General features: G+C 36.4%; 1 protein-coding gene across 2 annotated transcripts in view; it reads right to left on the bottom strand.

The window, feature by feature from the left end:
* The window catches only part of LOC133524527 (calcitonin gene-related peptide type 1 receptor), a 146,509-nt gene extending 137,690 nt beyond the window's left edge, over positions 1-8,819 (bottom strand). The window contains exon 1 of one of the 2 annotated variants that reach the window (XM_061860611.1): positions 8,631-8,819. The gene's annotated coding sequence lies outside the window, so the exon portion shown is untranslated. The remainder of the gene's footprint in view (positions 1-8,630) is intronic. The other variant, XM_061860612.1, reaches the window with a different exon arrangement.
* Between the last annotated feature and the right edge of the window lie 14,277 nt (positions 8,820-23,096).

Raw genomic sequence — 23,096 nt, 5'->3', positions numbered from 1 at the left:
CATAGCGCATTACTTATCCTATCGGATACAAGATGTCGCTGATTCTTGTAAAGTTATGTTTTAAAAAAAAAGACGCCTTACTCTATGCCATATATTGTATGAAAGGAAGGGTATTCCCTGTCGTACGTCAAAAAATCCAAGATGGTGCCCAAGCCCATGGACAAAAAATTCTAGCAATAAAATCAACACTTGTCAAAATTTGACATTAGCAATCCACAGTCAGGTGACAATCAAATCAAACCGATCCACTTCGAGTTCAGAGCCATTACAAACTGTATAGTAGTAATAAACAAAGTTGATTTTAGTTTGATTATTTTTTCTATGAATGAGTTTTGATTGTTCCAAATGATAATATCCACAGTTGATAGAATCAACACTTGATACAATCAACATGCGATAGAATCAAGTGTTGATTTGATGTGGACGCGAAATTTGACAGTTGTGCATGTCGAATAAGGCCCCTGGACATGATGGTTGAAGTTTACAAATAGCCGAGATGAATTGCCGGGTGTTGACTGAATTATGGTTAAACGCACGCGTTACAATAATTTTCTACCTGTGGAAATTTGTAATTGGCTTACTGTTTCTATTTCGCAACCTATTTTGTTACTCCAGCTGTAAGTTTTCTTAAGATATAAAATAAAATAGAATACTACGAGTAATAATTCTTCACTAGCTACACATTTCCACGTTAGTTCACTGCATAATAAGCTCTCAATATTACACTTTAAACAACATTAATGAGCAAAAAAAAAAAATTCTCGAGACGACTTCGCCATTTTGAAGTTCAACCAGAAATACACGGTTAATCGAGTAACCGTTAAACCTTTGAACGCTACATGTACGAGTATCGTACAGTCACGGAATTTGAAATATTGTCACTTTTCGATTCGAAGGTGCAGTAGGTTCAGTGCCCCTAGTGTAAATTTAGTCGATAGCGAAACGTGACGTACGCGTTTGCGTTAAGTCTCATTTTGTATGGGTTTTTGAACAGCGCGCCAAGCGGGACGTTTTGGAAAGTCAAAAATCTCATACAAAATGACACTTAACGCAAACGCGTACGTAACGTTTCGCTGTCGAAAATATTTACACTAGGGGTACTGAACACACAGTTTAAAAAAAGTCCTAGCAGTTTTTTCGATTACAATACGGCTGACATAATAAACAAATTAGGAACCATGAGGCCTTTCTTAAGGGACTGTATCGATTAGAATCCTAAGTTTATAAATTTCTCTCAATAGAAAAAAAATTACCAACATATGTCTAAAATTCACTTAAAAATATTTGTAACAAATGGCTTCTTAAAATTGGCAATATTATGTTTGAGGTTACGCATCGATTACTTTTTATTTACCTATTGAAATTCAAACGTACAAAAAATTAAAATTAATACACATGATATCCCGCTCCCGGGCACGCACTTACATCTCGTTCACGGAGAGTGACAGAAGAACAAGAAGTTACAGCGCTGGCTTTACAGCTAGCATTATGCTGAGTTGGGTCCATTTCGTGATGCACACTTTATGATTTCTTTTTTTATTGCTTTTGTTGTCTGTACATGTTTTGTGATCGTCACGAATATTATCTTACTGGGCCTTAATGTTCAAAAGTGATAAACCTTAAAATTCCGTGACTGTAAATTTTATTGGAATGCACTTAGGCTAATATTAAACTATGCGCGTCTGTAATAGCCGTCTTCGGCGGTCAATGGGTTAATTCAACGTTTTGACACAGGTTCCACTGGTCATGTCCGCGATAACTGAAATAGATAATTTATTCAACTACCTGACGAAAATCTATGACAATACTTAGGGGTAGACATCTCAAAATCCAACCACCCACCACACTTATGTTAAATTAGATTTTGCCCGCAACTTCGTCTGCGTGGCGATGATGATGATTGTTCAAAATTATCCCATATCCTTCTCCGGGACTCAAACGATCTACATTTAAATCAATTTAACAGTTCATGATTCATTCAATCTTTTAAAAGTATGACTTCAGTCCAGTGGGACTATTTCGCCAGTATCAAGGTATTAGGAGATTTAAATACGGCTAAAATTGTACGGTTAGTACAAGACAGTGTACGGTGATTTCATTAGCTCTTGTAAAGCGATAGCTGGACTTTACAAGTAGCACGCGGACTACCGGCCGTTGACTCCAAAGTGGTGGTTAAACGTGCTACAAGAATAATTCTCCGTTCACTGCACACTGCCACATTAGTTTACTGTATAATAAGCTATCGACATTACACTTTAAACAATATTGATGAGCAAAAATTAAATTTCTTCATTTCAATGTTGTTATTTTCCAATGCTTAGATTTGACATTATATTTGCACGCTTGCCTGCAAGCAAAATACATATCGAACCTGAATAATTCTAACACCTTATGTTTCTGTATGTTTGCAAATAAATAAATGATTGATTGATTGAATTAATGAAAAAATAGAGGAAATAATCACGAGGCACTAACTATCAAGATGGCACTCTAATCGGAAGTCGATTCAACAGTTTAATCACGAAAAGGTAATAGACAGACAGACATCGGAGCTTCAGACGAGAATTACGCTTATTTCCCACCATATTGGTAAATATTACTATTCGTGAACTAACTAGACCGCCTATTGTTTGCCTCTATCACCAATCAATTATTTTTTCTTTAAGCTGTATATTTTACTTAGGTGTGTCAATAAAGAGTATTCTATCTATATAGATAGATACTATATCTTGTATAACCAAAGAATGATATTATTGTTTTAAACAAAACGCGTGAATCTGTAAGGTATGTCAGCCTTATCGAATATGACTCGCCACGCCTGCACTGCTTACATAATACTGAAGTAATGTTGAATCACAGAATTATAACTACTTTTTCTCGTTTTACGACTGATTTATACATGTAACGTATTTATAGAAGTGACGTGTCGGTCTCCTAGCCTAGTGGGTAGTGACACGGCCTGGCTACGAAGCAGATGATCCCGGGTTCGAATCATACTAGTACCTACCTTTACCATATTATTAAATTATACAAACGGGACGTATTCGGATCATTGAGTTCTTAATTTTACCACTTAAATTTTAAACATCAATACGCGATTAAATGGCAATAAACGGAACCCGTAACTATAAGAACTATACTGTTGAAACTTGGTAAGTAGATGTATTCTGTGAACCGCATTAAGATATTCACACAAAAATAGAAAAAAAAACATTAAATTTTGAGGGTTCCTCATACTTAGAACAAAACCATACATGTGTGTTATCTATGGATAGGTCTCCAAAAATGATATTGAGGTTCCTATTATATATATTTTTAAACTGAATAGTTTGTGCGAGAGACACTTCCAAAGTGGTAAAATGTGTGTCCCTAAATGTGTGTGTAATGATAAAACTAAAAAAATATAAAATGTACATTACCATGCAAACTTCCACCGAAAATTGGTATGAACCAGATTTAGTAAGCAGCTTTTTTTTTAAAACGTCATAAATGGTACAGAACCCTTCATGGGCGATTCCGACTCGCACTTGACCGCTTTTTTATTTGTGCTATTATCATAAATATTTGTTCCTATGTTATGCATGGATATTTTCTTTGTGCATATATTTTGTTGTCTAGTACCCACAACATAAGCCAGCTCAGTTAATGAGCTTACTCTGAATAGCTCTACGCTAAACCTTTTACCTACATTAAGTACCGATTTGTTTATCAATATAAATGACAATTATGTATCATATGGTCACATTTACGTATATAGCGAGTACTTTTACTCTTTAATAGTGACCTTTGGCTATGAAAATTGTCACTTCACTGCTAATAATATCTTCTTTAACCCATTCAGCGCTATTCACGACACGTTGTCGTTTTGCCTCTACAAAGCATTTCCTCTACATACTGGGAAACCTGTGTTATCAGCTACGACGTAGTGCTATGACTGTAGCTCAGCGGTGAATGTGTTAAATATAATTAAATAAGTAGAATTGAAATGTAGTATAACGCGCTGCTGTTAAAGGCACAGTTACCTGAAGTATAGCACAAGATTTTAGGATGGAACATATTTAGATTGCTTGCAGGGGTTCAAAAATGTCAACACTGGATGACGCTAATACTCAAATAGGTAATCACAAATAAAAGTCAAATTCGTGTGTAAAAACAGCGAATAAACACAGAGGAATGTATCGAATAAACAATGTAAAGGTAAACATGGTGATTGGTGATAACGGCTGGTTACATACAACACGACGCCAATAAAACATATTTCAACCCTTCGCCGTCGCTAATGAAAGAGCTTCCAATGTCCGATTCCGGTACATCTGTCGCGTAGTGACGTGGTTGAATATTCCCAATATTTTTAATTTTGAGAATATTCCTTGAAATACATATGGCACCTATTGATATGTCACAAGGTTAAAAAATATGGGCCACATATGTCCTTCGCTACTAATGAAATGGCTTTCAATGTTTGGTTCTTATGTTGCGTAGGGATGTTAAAAAAAATTTCAGGCCAATTCGAACGTACACTGACATCAGAATGATATCTGAATGTCAGCTAGTTATCATGCGTCTCGTTTGCGCCAATACCTGTACGGAAAAATATGAGCGAAATGAATCAATAAATTTTTCGTGTTATGGCTCCATCAAGGTGTTCTGCCAATGTCGAGGTTGGATAAGACATGGCTAGTATTGAGCTAAATCCACGATAACTGAATGACATCAATAGATGTCATTTTGACATCGGTGTACGTTCCATATATTCAGTTTTTTAAGGTTAACAAAGTCATGCGTTATTTGTCGTGCTATTTAACGACGGTGATGGTCCCGGGTTCAAATCCTGGTAAAGGCATTTATTTGTATGATGGCCAGAGATATTTGTTCCTAAGTCATGGATGTTTTCTATGTATTTAAGTATTTATAAATATTTTGTATATATTATATATTTCTCATTATCTAAGTACCCATAACACAAGCTTTATTGAGCTTACTCTGGGACTTAGTTAATTTGTGTAAGAATGTCCTATAATATTTATTTATTTATTAACTATTTCTATGAAAAGATTATAAATTATTTTCTGTAGGTCATAATTAATAATAAATCCCAGTAAACTCTTTTTTTTCGTAAGATGACTCATATAAAATTGAGACGTAGAAAAACAATGCGACCATTATTTTCATAATCCTGAATAAACGAGGTACCACGTATATACACGAATAAAAATAAGGAACGCACCTAATAAAGGAGCTTCACAGAAATCAGAGGCTATAGTAATAAGAACACATGAAACCCGAGAAGGACAAATCCACCAAGTACCTAGACTTGGCTCGCGAGATTACTGCCATGTAGGATGTTGTCTCGACGATCATTGTTCCCATAGTCTCGAAGAGTCTCGACTCGACCAACACCTAGAGAGACTCTTGCTGGGTGTTTGGATCAAGGGTCAGATGCAGAAGGTGGAAATTTTGGACAGGCGCGTATAGTACGTTGGTTACTCACTCTGCAGCTTCCGACCACCGGCAGCTTGCTCCGCTGCTGGCGGCACCTTAGGTTAGGTATTTTATAATATATTATAAAGGATTTAATCTAAGATCGAAAATGAAGAAAAGATCGAATATGAAATAACACGTCGTATATATAGTTTTTTATTTGAAATTATTCGTTCATTCATCGTCTCTAAATTGCAGGACGGAACGTATACGAGTACCTGGCTGCCACGAGAATATATTCATGCAATATTTCAGCAAGGGAATACTCGATATGGTAACAAAATTCATCATCATTCCGTTTTTAGGATTTAAGTAATCAGTAACTTTTGTTTGGATTAATTTAATTAAACATTTTTGTCTTGTCGTCGATTTCAGGTGACGGCATTCGAACAGTAAGATTAAATGAGGCAGAAATATCTAGTATATTTACGGCAATTTTGGTGCCCGACGTTTAGTCCTCCCGGGAATTTTGTTATTCGTCACATCACTAGTGACGTCTATGTAATGACAGGGCAGCGCCGATTGGCCGGTGATTGTCGGTTTGGAGCGACGGCCGTCATTCCTTTGTCATTATATCATATGTCATCGGCACATAGTATAGCTACACGTATTTTGACCGTTGACGAATATAGTCCATGATAGCCATATTATGACTCGCTGTTGAAGCCTGACTTATATCAATGAGTTTAACAGTGCCTAGCCTATGTATAGATTTTTAATTTTAGCTCTACTGATAAAAACCTAACTACCAATAGGCCCCGTAGGTTCAGGAAGCTAGGCTTCAATGTTTGGACATGATTAATTTGTCACGAGTAAACTAGCTCATGGGTAAATGAGTGTTAAACTCGAACAAAACGAAACCAGGCCTTATGTAGCACAACGGACCCTGAGCTCTCTCACGGTTTAAGTTTTACGACCAAAAACGCGATGATAAGATTAAATACAGAATGTTGAACTATTTTGAAGTGTGAAGTTGTGAAGAAATCTACTAAAGATAGATATAGAAGATACCTGAATTATTAAATAGCTTAAAGGACGATTTACGGTCCGGGACCGGGCCGAGGCTTCCGATAAACCAACACCCGTTGTAAAATGAAAAGGCTAAAGAGGCCTACTGATTACCAGTTCGCCGGACGATGTCAACCTGTCAGTTATTCGCGATTGCCAGCTTGGGGCCCTTAAGTGCAAATTATTTCCAAAGTTTAGGAACCATGAGGGTAAGACTATTTTTATAGCTTACGTAAGTTTATCGCATCAAAGTTCCAAGAAAATAGGATAAAATTTTAACAGTTACATATATAAAATTCTCATTGGTCAATGTAAAATGTCAAGCAAACCATATACATTTCAAGGGAACGTACCTAGTCGTCTCTTGGGTCCTGTCTGATATTTTCCTACATTACTAATCCAAAACATTGTCCAGAACAGAAATGCTACAGTTTCTTTTTGTCCCTTCAAAAGTTTGCCTCCATATGACACTCACGAGACCGAACCGTCAGAGCACAAAAGGCATTGATTGGACGTCGAACCCGCGACTATAACTCATGGCCCGCGGGACACAAACTTCGCATAATTGACAAGTTTTAGGAATACGCGAATACGCACACAGAGGCACTGTGTGTAAAATATTTTTTCCGTCTATATATCGTACATCTAAACGACAAATTTAACGATTTCTTTGGTTGTAGATTTTTTTAGTTAGATTTAGATGATTTGAAAAACGTGATACTGATACTACGTGGAATAAATAGTACGAAATCCCAATTTGTGACAAAATTTAGGACATGTACGAGTAGGTTATTGAATTTTCGGTTGAGTTACGAAAACACCATACGTTTTCGTAATCCAGTGGAAGATTTTATTAGGCATTCTGGTGAAATTGTGCTTATTATGTACAATTGTATAGGATAGGGAGCTCTATCTATCCACAAATTCTGATGATGAAAAAAAAAACGCCAACAAAATAACATGACTACTTAAAAAAAACTTCTCTCTCCTACCTAATTAAAATCGGTTAAAGATGTTGCACCCGGATCTGCATTTATATGTCTGTGCACACATTTAATCACTTGCCTAATTAAATTAAAATACTTGAACAATCTGATTTCGGACGTACACTTTATAAATGGCGCTTAGACATAGCTTACTGCAAGATAAGTGACCACTTTATGTCGTCGAGCTAGAATTAGTATGACATAGTTATTAATTTACTTAGTAACAATTTTTTATTCGCATCACATATAATAGCTGTAAGACTAGTTTTAGCATTAACATTGTACGCCGCATCGCGGTTGACTGTGATGATTCTACCCTGACATAATTTTAAGATCACAATATGACAAAAAAGAATTCATTTTCAATTTCCCGTAGCCGGATTAAAAGTTTAAAACGCCTACATATAACAGAGGATGTAAGACGAGATATGTAATACGTAAATACAGATTTTACCAATTTACCTAGATAAAGGACTTTTATTTAATTTTTTTTATTTAATAATATTCCCTATTGTTTTTAGGGTTCCGTACCCAAAAGGTCAAACGGGACCCTATTACTGAGACTCCGCTGTCCGTCCGTCTGTCCGTCTGTCACCAGGCTGTATCTCATGAACTGTGATAGTTAGCGAGTTGAAATTTCTACAGATTATGTAGGTATTTCTGTTGCCGCTATAACAACAAATACTAAAAACAGAATAAAATAAATATTTCTTTCCAATCTCGAGGTTCTCATCCAATCACCGAAGCTAAGCAACGTCGGGCGGGGTCAGTACTTGGATGGGTGACAGTTTTTATAGATAATGGTACGGAATCCTGCTGTGCGAGTCCGACTCGCACTTGGTCGATTTTTTAATGTTTTATAGGGCAGATTTTCTAAATCATACTACGGTTATTGTCAAAAAAAAATTTGATATTTATTTGAGAGCCTTAGTATTCAGAAATAAATATTTCACACTATACCTACATAATACTATAGTCACTGAAATACTAAAATGTATGGCAATCGCTCCAGTTACACCTAGTTACCTGAAAATACCTGAATCACGTGCCTTATCTATTCACGGTTAATTATAAAACTGTAAAAACCTCATGAGTAACTCACAAATCAAAACAAACGGCAAAACATTTCCTTATACAATAAAATAAAAAACTTACAAATTTCACGAGAACTCGACAAAAATCCCAAATAAAATTAAACGCCTTCTTCACTCACAAATTAAAATAGTTACGAACTTTTCGTGAAAATTGAAATGTCAAAACTCTAACTTTGCGTTGTCGGTGCGGTTCGTGCGGCGCGCGCGAAGGCCCGGCGTCTACTGCCGCTGCACCGGCCTTCGCAGCACGTTTACCACGAACTAACATTACTAGACGTGGGTGTATAAAAGTTAAAAAATAATTTAATTTGCTTATAAATTCAGCGCTCGAGGCGGAATCTTTGAAAGTCCAGGAACATCCTTTGCGCTGAATTTACGTGTTACGCGGTTACGCGTTGCGTGGCACTCCGTTTCATCAGAGTCGATTTGTGTAAAATAGGTAAGTGTAATTTGTGTGATTTGTCTTTTAGGTAAGCATTCTCTATCCTGAAACTGAATCGGCACTTACCATCAGGTGAGTAGGTTGTGGTCAAATACTTGCATTTTTCTAATAATAACATCTAACTGATGTCATTAATCAATGTTATCTAGTCATCGTGCGTCTCGCCCGCGCCAATATGTGTACGGACGTAGTGCGAGCGAAATGCACGGTAACTAAATAACATGATTGAAATATCATTCTGATGTCAGTGTACGTTCTAATTGGCCTGTTTATTTCACCTCCAAATCGGAATGAAATTTATGCGCACAGTGCGGTCCTAGATCGATGTAAATGTATGAATTTGTTATAGTCTTGAAATGGTTTTGATACGTTGACAATCGTCTTACAATTAGTGATTGGTTCGCATCTCACGCACGATTTTCAGTTCATTTCGCGTGCACCAATCAGCGTGAGCGATCTTTCAGGATGTATCATAATATGATCAAAACCGTAACAAATCGTTGCATCAGCATCGGGCTCCGGAATTCGTAAAGCGGAAGAATAAATGAGATGTTACTGTAATTTCCCCTGTACTGTGGTTTCCGTAATTAAATTCTGTTTTTATGCATCGTTCTAATTCTCTCGCTACGGAAAATCCTGCGAGAGTATAATGTAGCGTTCATTTGCCTTAAGAGGGGGCGTAAAGCCAGGAAATTAGAAAGGAACAAAAGATTAGGCGCACCGCGCGAAACGTGCGATGGATGATATCACGATCGCGCGGGATCAATATCTCTGAAAGTATACTTTTGTTTAAACTTTTGCTAGTCAAATCTCTCAGCTATGTCATAAATCATAAGCAGTTTTATGCTACAATTAATACTGCTATCGTGTGCACGGCAACGCTATACAATTGAAAATAAGTGAAAATTAGATATGTGTCCGTGATTTTTATCCTTTACCAACTTTATGGATCTCTACATGGACCCTCTACATCTCTAAGGATAATTTAATATATATTTTTATATTTTATCTCTGACACGTAGAGACTTATACATCTCTAAAGAATTTTAGTATTTTATGGTTTTATTTTTTTATCATAGTATTTTTTTTGTGTAATTTGACATTTAGAGACAGTATACATCTCTAATAAAGTATTTATTATTTCATAGATTCGATATTTGTAATTGTTTTTTTTTTTAATTTATTGTTTGTAAAAATGGACATGTAAAAGTGCCCCTGTGGCCTATTTGCTGAATAAATGTTTGATATTTGATATTTGATATTTAACCATTTAAGGTCTCGCTCAGAGTCTGCCCTCGCAAATATATAGTTTCTGAGTGCTTTTTATGGCATTTGCCCTTGATTCAAACGCGTAATAATTACAAAAGCGCCCCCTTAACTCCGGACTCCGGGTACACCACGACCGGGACTCTGGAATGTTTCCTGGTGTTCCAATTACTAGAAACGGAATCAAAAATATCACTGCCATTTTACTCGGAAACCATAAGATATATTTTAACGAAATTTGAAACGCAGCCGCATTTAATTTTGTGGGCCGCTACTTAAATTACTTTTGAAGTTAAAATGTTACGACCTTAGGGCCTGTTTACATATTGATTAGTGTTTAGTATGAGTTCATACATTTGCTACTAAATGTAAGTACTATCTCGGACGATTGACGTATAAAATGACATTGATAAATCACAGTTTGCCCGTGTTACAACAACGCTATGTGCATCATTTAATAAGTTTTTGTAAAAAAAAATTTAAGATTAACTACGCCATTTAGTTCCTTAAGCATACTTACCCATAACCCGAAATTAACGGAATCCAATAAAAACACGGTTTATACCGTAAAACTTCACAACTAGAGTGCGGGGCCCCAACTGTGGTCCAGCTAATATGTCAAACAAAACCAACTCGATGGCAACTAGTAGTGACATCTAGGTTATTATTTGAATATTTTTTCGTTTATTAATGTTCGTACTGCCGAGTGAAGCATTTGACCGATAGGTGGCGCACTTTTTCAACTTAGTCTGTCGCCTCAAAGAAATACCGGTCAGAACGTGTTTGAGAGAAGTCCGTAAACTTTTATTCAAAAATACTAGTTAAAGTGAAGTCTGCTACTCAGATATGGAAGGTAATGATTCTTGATTAAAGTTTCATTTGCTGTAGAAATGTACTGATTTTTTATTTTCACTTATATATATTAATTTAACGCGTCTTATTTTATCTAAGAACATAAACGGGGTTATTATATGTCATTTTATGAATGAGAGGGACAATCTCAATCTTGAAATCCGACTAATCCGGACTATAGTTGTGTAGTTTTACGGTAAGGTATTTGTACACGTTTTTAAAATAAAGTTATCGATTCGTATTGCAGTTAACGTGTACGCAGCACTCCCGGCAGCGCGGGGTATTTTATTTAATTCATTTTGTTTTTGGAGGTCTAATTGGATCTGGAATCTGATCAGCATACAAAGCTGATGGCTTTCGGAATAGCTACTCCGCTGAAAGCCATTATTAATTCGAGTCCCGATCTCCCAATTAATGTCGATCATTTTGGTACAGATTTTTCGTTCAGCGTTAATTTGTCCAATCAATCTAATAATGATACTTATCAGTTAATTAAGGCTTATTAATTAGTTGCTTGTAATTTGGTATATAGGGTGTCGCCGGTTGTGTACGACTAAATGAAGTGGAGCTAACTTGATTATTTATGGTTTAAGACATTTATTTCTCAAACAGAATACAATTCACTTGATATGAGAAATACAAATTACATTTTACAGTAGCTTACACAGTAACATGCAGAGAACTATTTACAATTTCTTAACACTAAAAGCATATGAGTAGCAGGAAAATATTAGCAAATTATTTTATTATAACAAAGTTAGGCAATGAGAATGAGGGTAAGGCATATTTTAGGTTGGAGGTAGATCGATGCGGATGACGCTTATCGGCCGGTTAATATTGTCATGGCGCGGGATTTATTACGTGTGCATATGATAGCAATAGTAATAAGGTACTACTTATAGCAATTAGATATCTGTACTTGAAAAGCGATTAAGGATGTTATGTTTGAGAACTTTTTTAAATAATGACTGTGATTTTATGTCCTTAACATCACTTGGCAATCTGTTATATATTTTAGCTCCTTCGTACAAAATATTCCTTTTGCCGTAATTAGTTCTAGGTGATCGGAGACAAATATTATTTGCGCGCCTAGTTAGTCGTTTTTGTATTTGGGATTTTTTTGTGAATGATATTTGTGTATGAATATGTTTATTTAATATTTTTCTGACCAGTATGCATGTTTTGTAGTGATATAATTGAGTAAGTGACATTAATTTTGTTTCTTTGTAGATTTTTGTAGTAGGAGTTAAAAAGTTGTAGTGAAATAATATTTTTACAATTTTATTTTGGCTTACTTGTATAGTTTTTAGTAAAGTTTTACCTGCTGTGCCCCATATTTCTAATAAGTACTCTAAATGTGGTTTTACCATGGAATTATATATAATATATCTAACTGCTTTTGGAAAACAACGAACGGTGCCGTGAAGTGAACCCATAAGAGATGAAAGTTTGGACCGCAATTTTTCAAGATGTGGTTTCCAGCTTAGCTGACTGTCAAGATAAAGGCCAAGATATTTCTCAGTGTCTACTTTTGTTATAGGCTGATTGTTGATTACTAGTGGTTGGTGGGATCCAATTATCTTGTTTTTTGCGTGAAAAATCATATAGTTTGTTTTGGCTACGTTAATTGTTAATAAGTTATATTGAAACCACGTGTTTAAGCTAGTTAGATCCTCTTGGGCTTGTTCAATTATTTTATCTATGCTATTATCATAATAAAACAAGCAGGTATCATCAGCATATAGTGAAATGTCTCCCTTTAAGCCGATTTCATGTATATTATTTATGTAAATTATAAAGAGTAATGGCCCTAAAATCGATCCTTGGGGAATTCCACATGTGACTCTTTTCAGGGTACTCACTGTGTCGGAAATTTTGACAACTTGTTGTCTATCCATGAGATATGACCGAAACATTTGATGCGCTGTATCTTTGATGCCAATATGATGGAGTTTTTTTAAAAGTAGTTCATGGCTTATCGTGTCGAATGCTTTTTTCAAATCGATAAAAACACCTAGGGCTATATTTTTGGAATCAATATTAGTTTTGAGTTTTGTAATTAAATCTATATTTGCCGATAGAGTGTTCGATCTTGAACGGAACCCATACTGTTTTTCAAACAGAAATTTAATGGAGTCGAGATACGCGCATAGTCGATTATACAGCACTTTTTCAAATATTTTTGAAAGCACGGGAAGTACTGAAATCGGTCGGTAATTGCTTGGGTCAGTCTTGGGTCCGGATTTAAACACTGGGGTTATTTTTGCAATTTTTAAGGAGCTGGGGAAGGTTCCGCTTTCTAGGCAGATATTGATACTGTTAGTTAGATTGTCTATAATTGAATTTTTTACACACTTGATTACTTTGCAGCTTATTCCATCTATTCCTGTACTAGTGTTCGTATTTAAATTGTCTATAATTTTACTGATTTCGTCGGTGGTCGTTGGTTTAAATTTAGCAAGTTCGTTTTGAGTGTTGTCGTGAGTGGTGTTATATAAATATTTATATGTCGTCGTACTACTGTTATGACAATAGGCTGGTATTTTGTTTGCCAGTTCATAGCCCACGTTGGCAAAATAGGAGTTAAAACACTCGCATACGGCTTCCGTCTTAGTAATGAGACCCAAGTCTGTTTCTGTGTCTGTTATTTAATATCAGTCACTGATGGAGATGGACGTTAGTCCGTTACGGCCCGATTCGAAGAATGAAATACGATAACAACAAGCCCGCGTAGCCAACGTGCCAATCGTTAACGCTCCGTAGCGAACGAAACGCAACTGTCACTAATTTAGAAGAGTGATAGAGAGATGATTACGATACGCTACGGAGCGATAACGATTGGCACGAACAGGCCGCGTAGCCAACGGTTTAGATAAGTTCTCATTTAGATATCGTTTATATGTCGTATAATTGACAGAAAAAGCTTGATTGTGGCAACCAATGTCACTTTGACGTTAGAAATATCGTATTACATAGATCTGTTATTGGGATCGCAGCGGAATCGAAATAAACGTCAATTTGACATGTCATTTAGTTATCGATATTTTTAAGATCTTTCCAATATCTTAAACGTGTCTTAATCATTCTTCGAATCGGGCCGTTAGTCATTTTATTAAGGGAATTGGCAGATACAGCGCCTGCGTCAAGGCCGCAGCTGTAATGTGGTCACAGTAATGTAGCTGCTGCATTACTTGACGACCGGTCAGGCTTAGTGATCCTGCCTATGAAGCTGATGGTCCCGGGTTCGAATCCCGGTAAGGGCATTTAATTGTGTGATGAAAATATTGTTCCTGAGTCATGGGTATGTATTATCTATATACTTATGTATATCATTGTCTTACTAAGGAAAAAGACGCACTAGAACAAGCACTAGCATTAAAATGGAAATGGGCAGGCCACATATCACGTATCCGAGACCTGATATGGACAAAAATTCTGACAACATGGAAAGGTCCAGTAGGGAAAAGGAAACAGGCGCGACCTTACGCAAGATGGGAAGACGAGATCAGAAAAACATCAGGACAAAACTGGATACAAACAGCTCAATCAAGGGAAGATTGGCTAACTTTGGAGGAGGCCTCTACCTACAGAGGGGTTCTTGCATAATGGAAAGTGAAAAACTTAAAATAAGATATACAGTCTTAAATAATGCATTTTCATTTCATTCTAATAAGTGTAAAAAACCTAGAAAAATCATATATATAGATATATATAAATAGAGTAAGTATTTACCTAGATTTTAAATTTCAATACTTTTTGTTAAATTTATGCAAGAAATAAAAGGCTTTTTATTTAATTTTTATTTATATCATCGTCTAGTAGCCACTACCCACAACACAAGCCTTATTGAGCGTACTGCGGGGCTAGGTCGATTTGTGTAATATTTATTGTCGCGGCATCGTTGTTTCCGCCGCTGTATCCATCAATTTTCTTGAATTCCTTTATAAAATAAGTGACGCAATGAACGTCATCACCGTTAACACGTCACGGCACTGACAAACGGCATTGACAGACGCCGATGCAGCTGCAGTTGACATTCGAATGTCTCCTTTACTATCTTTTACACTCAATTTGACTCCAAGGATTGTTCCTGGAATGCAAACGATATTTAATATTAATCCAAATTATGCTTTCGTTGAGCGAAATTTCACGCAGACATTCAAATAGTTCAAATTTATTTTGAAATTTTCATTACTTTACTTTCAAGTGATTATTTAGTTAGTAAAAAAATGATTTGGAGCAGGAACAATGCCTCATGGCATTAAGTTCGCCTTTTGTACATTAAGTTTTTCTTTTGTGCAATAAAGTTTTAAATAAATAAATAAATAAACAATTTTTCATGAAACTCAAAAACTACGTGATCCTACAATTTACTTTGTCTCACCTGTCGTAACAGTTCAGTTATTTTGGAGTAGCCTGCATTAATAAATTATTTCATTATTACAGCCTGCTGAAAACCAAGTCAACGTTAGTTGCTACACAAACGTCAAGTTTAATTCTCAGTAAAGCCTCAAGCTTAGATGTTCTTCATGAAGCTTAAATACTCATATAGATGTACAGACAGATGAGTTTACAATCTCTTTCTTTATGCCACTTACAGGCTTACTGTACATCATTATACACATCAAGTCTGTGGGTTAGATATACTCAGCGAGCTTACAATGACAGTCAATACAATAATGGTTTTAATATGCTGTTGAGACTGCTGCGTTACTGCATCTGCAGTATCAGACGCGCACAGACGGTTTCGATGCCGTGTGGCGTGGCGGAAGAAAACTGCCTCACAGCTAGACAGCGTGCGCGGGGGTAGCAACAGTATTCTTATGATAGCTAATAAGCTGGATTATCCTCTGTTACGGGCAATGAGTCAGCGGACAAATTCACTTTTATTTATAAATTATTATTATATATTTGATGTAAAAAATTTATATATGATAATCAATTACAAAAATTATAAATTTTTCGGACCATTTGATGTCAATAAAGATTTTTAATTTTTGTTTTAATAAGTCTGAATTTATGGCCTACTATTTGATATTTTCTATTTAGTTACATCCATAAAAGTGTCCATAAAAATTAACAAAAATGAGCACATATACTCTGGCAAGCCAACCTTGTCACTAGAAAAAGGCACAAAATTCAAAACTTGTATGTACGATCCTTCATTCCTTCATGCCTTAATTTTTCAAATTTCGGCAAATTTCTACCTTTTTCTACGTGATATTTTTTCTTCCGAAAAATGGTATAATAGGTAAATACATAATTATGACCAAAACCATCCTCAAAGTACTCAAAATTTAAATATTATGAGTTCCGGGAACATTTTACCGTACAAATTTAACTTTCGTTACACTGCTGTTGTATTTAGCCAAAGTATCAAAGTCAGGTGCTGTATATTTACAGTATTTACACGAAGTTCGATTCGCAGTAAAGCCTCAAGCTTCGATATTGTTCTTACCGAAGCACCTTGGAGTCGCCATAAGTTAGCTTAACGGCCTTGTTCGCAATTACCGCGGCTCTGGAGTTTGTATACCTACCAATAAAGCACAAGTAAGTCAATGTTGTGCTTTCGTCGTACCTTAATCAATTCGTTAACCTTAGCGTCGCGCGACTTTCCCCTTCGATTGAAGAAATGCCATTGAAAAAATGTTTAAAATATTTTCTGATACAAAGATTCTTATCGCCCGCGTACTGCTATACCAGCTAACCCCACCCGAGACAATTGTAACAAGCCCAAATACAATGAGGTTCGGTTGTTTTTTCACAGAGTTCCTATGGCCACCTATGGCTTGTAAGATTTAACCCTAACGTACATATTTAGGAACATTGCAACTATTTCAAGTTAAATAAAAGCTTGTAAAAAAGAGTCCTAATTTAAACCTAACATAAGCGATATTGAATCTTTAGGAAGGAGAGACTGCCTCCTTATGTCCTTCTGTTATGTATATGTTCTACCGTTCCATCTGTGGAAGCTCCCTGCCGAGGTTTTCCCGAGGGGCCACAGTATGGGGTTCTTGAAAAACAGAGTGTACCTAAAAGGTTTGAAAGGGATCGGCGCGACGCGTGTGTAACACCCCCGGAGTTGCAAGCGTCCATAGGCTACGGTGATCGCTTACATGTAAAGTTAATATTTTTTTCTCAAAACGAACTGTCGGCCCGATTCAAAGAATGAGATACGATAAAAATAAGTTCTGCGGTGTCATGATGGTTCCATTTTTATCACTTGTCACTATGGCCGTCACTTTCGCACTTACATACTTGTTAGAACGTGACAGGTATGGTGACAAATGATAAAAAGCCGACCATCTTAGCCCTACTGGTTTAGATAAGTTCTCATTTAGATATCGTGTGTATGTCGTATAATTGACAAAGCAGCTCGATTCAAGCAATGAATGTCACTTTGACGTAAGAAATATCGTAGATTTAACACTTATCGGTAAAAGAGTAAAGGTGACAGTCCATTTCCAACTGCAGCTGCACTACCGTTGCGACATTACTGGTGCGACATTACTGCAGCGGCCGACTGCTGCTGTTTGCGGCGTGCAGTCGCGGCAGCGTTCGTCAGTTGATTGTCAAAGTCAATGAATAATGTCACTGTCAGACGTATAAATAAAATTACTAATTTACTTATTTGTATTTTTTACGTGAAGAAGTAAGTGACGATAATGCTACATGGTACACGAAAACGAAAAACAGTTTGCCTTTCTACAAAAGTCACATTCAGTCGAAGGCAGCTATGCAATATTATTAAAAAACCAGATATTGTTGGTGATCGTTTGTTTGCCGATTAAATGAATAACAATTTAACTTCAAATTGAAGAAATACAACCAAATTACTCGAATTAAATGAATGCAGAGGAGAAATATTTCTTCACTTAAGGTAAGTAACATTTTGAAATTATCTTCCCCATCCTCTTGACTAAATGCGTGATCACCGCACACAGCAACCCGACGAGAGCGGGACTCATGTTGCTCGTGATGGATACGGTATGCGCACTTGATCCACTTGCATCACGTGATCCAGCCAAATCCAGCCGGTGGTGTCTGCACGTTTTTGGTGGCCTAGTACCGCCTGGATGTAGAAGTCTGCGATAAACGTCCCCTCAAAAAGCTAGGTAGGCTCTTTTATCCCGGGTTTACTTTATTTTTGCAAAGGGATTCGTGGGTTTCGGAGATGGTGATGCGACAAAATAAATTCTCCAATGCAGTCGTTCAGTGTTAGCAAAATATTACAGATTTATCTTTCTGAGTTTTCATATTAAACCAATCTTTCATTAGTTAAGAATAAACGAATAAATTGATTTGTAAGAGCTATAATTACGCAATTTACACTTAATATTGTCCAGTTTCCTATTTCAAACTAAAGCACAAATTTAAATCTTATAATCGCTCTTGTGTTGCAGGTGTCCATGGGCGACGGCACTCGTGGTCGTGGCAGATACAGTTTATGACTAGACCATATAAAACTTGATGGGCGAGACAAGAAATCCTTTATGAAGAAAGCTATTTACGTTAGCCAAGGGGCTGATAGAAAGAATATTTAATAAATTAATTGGAATAATAAATATTTTCCTCGTGATGGTGTGATAAAATAAATTCGTGTTGCGCTCTGTAGCAAAGTTTGTTTAACCCTCATGCCTTAAAGTCCCCGCAACTGTCGATACAATTTTATTTTAAAACCGCTGTCGCTTCTCTTGTGGTTCAATTTTGTATTTTTTCTTACGTTTGAGTATCCATATGCTACCATGAGGTGTTAAACAACAACTTTGCCTTTTGGATTTCTAGGTAATACAACTGAATTATTGCTTCTTTTATCTCAGAAATGGCTTTGAAATGACAAAGTGAGAAAGTGTCACGATATTATACACCGTGGGCTGGTAAAACCTGATAGATTTAAAGTTGTATTCTTAATCGCATTTAGAGGCTAAAATATCATACAAATTTTCTGTAATCGGTCTTCTTTCAGAGATAATGGCAATTCTTGCGAAAATTTGTTTCTGCAATAACTTTGTGAAAAACGCCTTTTTCGCTGCGGCGCTGCCTCTATGTGACTTGGTTTAGTCATACCTTCTGACAAACATTACTCAACTAAAAAGAACACTCGCAATTTTGATCTATAGATGAATTAAGAAAACTTTACTTCTTCGTTGTAATGTTTTTTTTTCGCCAAGATGTAGAAAGAAATAACGTGCTGTGTGCTAGGGAATGCAAACCGGTTTTAACCGAAACCGAAAAAACCGGTTAAAACCGGTTTTTTGACGGAAACCCAAAACCGGGTTTTTAGAATTTGAAAAAACCGGTTTCGGTTTTTTTCGGTTTTTTATTTATTTAACTAAGTTGCATGTTTTATTCATTATAAGGGTGTAAATCGGTCCTAAACCGGTTGAATCGACATCAAATCAAATAATGTGGTGTTGTGTTAGTTTGATCAACAAACCAAAAAAGTAATTTTATATAATTGGTTTGTTCCTATTCCTAGTTACAAATAACATTAAGTCATTTGACAATTCCCGTACAATACAATAAAATAGTCAGATATTCTGTCTTTAATTTCGTGATAAAATAGTGTATAACGAGGGTTGCTATTTATATATCCGGAAACCGGGATTACAATCTTCTTAAATAATATATTTGACCTCCATGGTAAAATTTGAACTTCTTTATGAGATAATAAATGTCTTAATCCATAAAATTTTAACTTGTTTAAGTACTGGCCGGTATATTTTTTCTTTCTTATTAACGCTAGTGTTTTGTTTTTGACGGGTTTTAAATGTCATCTCGCTGCAAGAATGGAACTCACTCGTGAAAATATTCGTGCTATGATTTATTATGATTTTCGGCGTGGTTTAACGCAACAACAGTGCATAGAACTAACTTCAACTTTTGGTGATGAAGCTCCATCTAAAACTACTGTGTATCACTGGTTTAGTGAGTTCAATCGTGGACGTAGTATGCTTACGGACGAAGTTAAGGCAGGTCGCCCAAAATCGGTCGTTGTACCACAAAATATTGAGGCTGTGCGAAAACTTATAATGGACGACCGACATGTTACGTACCGCGAGATAGAGGCGACTCTGGGTATTTCTATGACTAGCATTAATAGCATATTACATGATCATTTAGCTGTAAAAAAAAATTGTTCGCGTTGGATACCGCACAACTTAACTAAGGAGCAAAAAGATGCTCGCGTTGAATGGTGCAATAAAATGTTATAAAAATATAACCGTGGTGACTCAAAGGCCGTTTATGACATCTATACAGGTGACGAATCCTGGATCTGCATGCGATCCCGAAACGAAGCAACAATCAACGGTATAGGTGTTTCAAAATGAGCCGAACCCTACGAAAGTTACTCGTGCAAAAAGTACATTGAAACAAATGGTGGCCTGCTTCTTCGGTATTAATGGCCATGTAGCTACAGTGCCACTAGAAAACCGTAAAACGGTTAATTCAGATTGGTACACGACCATTTGCTTACCGGAAGTATTTGAACAAATTCGTAAAACTAACCAGCGACGAAGAATCATTCTTCATCATGACAATGCCAGCTGTCATACGTCACGCGAAACAACTCTATTTTTGGAAGGTCAAAATGTGAATTAACGGGTCATCCGCCGTACAGCCCTGACTTGGCACCCAATGATTTTTATTTAATTCCCAATATAAAAAATAAATTACGCGGTCAACGATTTTCGACCGCTGAAGATGCTGTCGACGCATTCAAACAACACGTTATGGAGGTACCTCAGGCGGAGTGGTAGAAGTGCTTCAAAAATTGGTTCACACGAATGCAAAAGTGCATAGATCATCAAGGGGAATACTTTGAAAAACAAAAAAACCATTTTCAGCCGTGTACGTTTGTTTTTTTGTTTCCGGATATATAAGTAGCAACCCTCATACTATACTAGCATTCGTTTTTACACGTGAAGCAATCTTTTCTTTATTCCATGGCGATGAATTTAAGAATTGTTGATTCTAAAAACCGAAACCGGTTTTAACCGGTTTCGGTTTTTTTTGTGGTAAAACCGAAGAAAAAACCGGTTTTGAAAAACTTCCGGTTTTTGCATTCCCTACAGTGTGTGCAGAAAATAGCTTTTAAATCGGCTAAAAGAAAAAAACAGAACATTTTTTTTCCGAATTTTATTAAACATTTTTTGATCCTCAGGAATGCGTTTTTCTGTCGGATTTTACCAACCCACGGTGTATATAATATGATATTACGACACTTTCACATTTTCTCACGCCAAATTCACTGTGCCACGGTACTGTCAGCGAGAATTCAGTAATTAATCCTGTTAAATATAAGCATCACTGAAACTCCTAAGCACGCCTCCAACTCCAGAAGTGATACATGCGCGTTGCCGACCCTTTAAAACCCTGTACACTTCTTTTTTCAAGAACCCCTACTGTAGACCTTTAGAAAAACCTCGGCAGGGAGTTCATACTAAAGCCGGAGCGCCCGCGGGAGGAAATTCCTCTTAAGCCGCACAGTGCGCGACCATTGTTGCCACTAAAAAATGTAATCTACTGTGGTTTCGTAGTATCCTAACACAAATACAGAGGATACAGAGTAAGCTATTTCATTCGAAACATTTTCTCAGTCAAAATTTGGAAAAAGAGAGAAAGAGGAAAGAGAGAGGAAATTGCATACGACCACTCCGTTCAGTATTATAATCATCATAGAAATATTATGTTGTCACATTTTTATGCTATGTGTACATGATTGTACGATAATGGTTAGCACACCTACATCGATCTTATTCTAACACATAAGTGCGTCCTGTAATTTAGTAGTAGTAGTAGTAGTAGTAAAACTTTTTATTGTACAAAAATGAACACAAAACAGGAAAAAAACACTCATCATTAATACAAAGGCGAACTAGTTTTCCAGTTTTTTCACTATTATTTGTTTGTAAATAATTTATATATACATACATACATAGCTACTATCTACTTATTGCCTACCATGAAAATCTTAATTTGAAAATCGTATATTTGCCTCTCTATCGTTCTTGCCCTTTCGAGCTTATAGCTGTTCTCGGAAAACTACGAAAAAAGGAAAGAACTGTTTATTTAATGAATTTATCAGGAAACATTAAAAAACAATAAGAGCAACGCCAAGATACAGAGGAACTACCGCGAAACACAGAAACTATCGGGGTTGTTTATCCGCGGGTGTAATAAACTCCTTATATTGTAGTGGTTATATCCTCTTTGCTTAGAGCTACTAATATCTGTGACCAAAGACATTTCTGTAAAGATTTGACGTGCGGTTCGCAGTTGCGGTCGTATGTACACCAAACACTAAAAATCACCATGCTACGTGCAGTCGGTCTTGTCATCATTTTACTATGGAATTTGACAATAACACTGACGTATTCAGGCCGCTGCAGTAATGTCGGAGCAGTAGTGCAGCTGCGGTCGGAAATACGTTAAAATTACCATATTACGTGCAGTCGGTACCGTCATTGATTTTACTATGGAAATTGACAATAACACCGACGCGTTCAGGCCGCTGCAGTAATGTCGGAGCAGTAGTGCAGCTGCGGTCAGAAATGGACTGTCACCTTAAGGATCAAAATCAAATGGCGTTCTAAAAGTTTTAATTATGTGTCAAATGATGGCAGTAAATTTACGTCGCTACAAAGTTTTCTTTGACAATACACCTCTATTTCAAATTCTCTTTGTCAGTAGTGACCCTGCCTACGAAGCAGGACGTCCTGCCTATTTGTCTGCTTATCATAAATTTTGCATGAGTTTTAGATATTTTTACTTATATAAGTATTTATATAGTAATGAAATAAATATTTATATATAACTACATATTTAACATTCCCCTCCTTGCATCGGTTTCCTCATCACTGAGGGTCGTGGCCACTTCTATGGAACAGCTTCTCTTTGACAATTTACAACATATCGTCTTCTACTTTAGAACTAGGAATATTGTCTTGTCGACAATATTGCCTC

The sequence above is a fragment of the Cydia pomonella genome, chromosome 13, assembly GCF_033807575.1.
Source record: "Cydia pomonella isolate Wapato2018A chromosome 13, ilCydPomo1, whole genome shotgun sequence".
NCBI classification, from domain to species: domain Eukaryota; kingdom Metazoa; phylum Arthropoda; class Insecta; order Lepidoptera; family Tortricidae; genus Cydia; species Cydia pomonella.
This window is presented reverse-complemented; position numbering and strand designations above follow the sequence as displayed.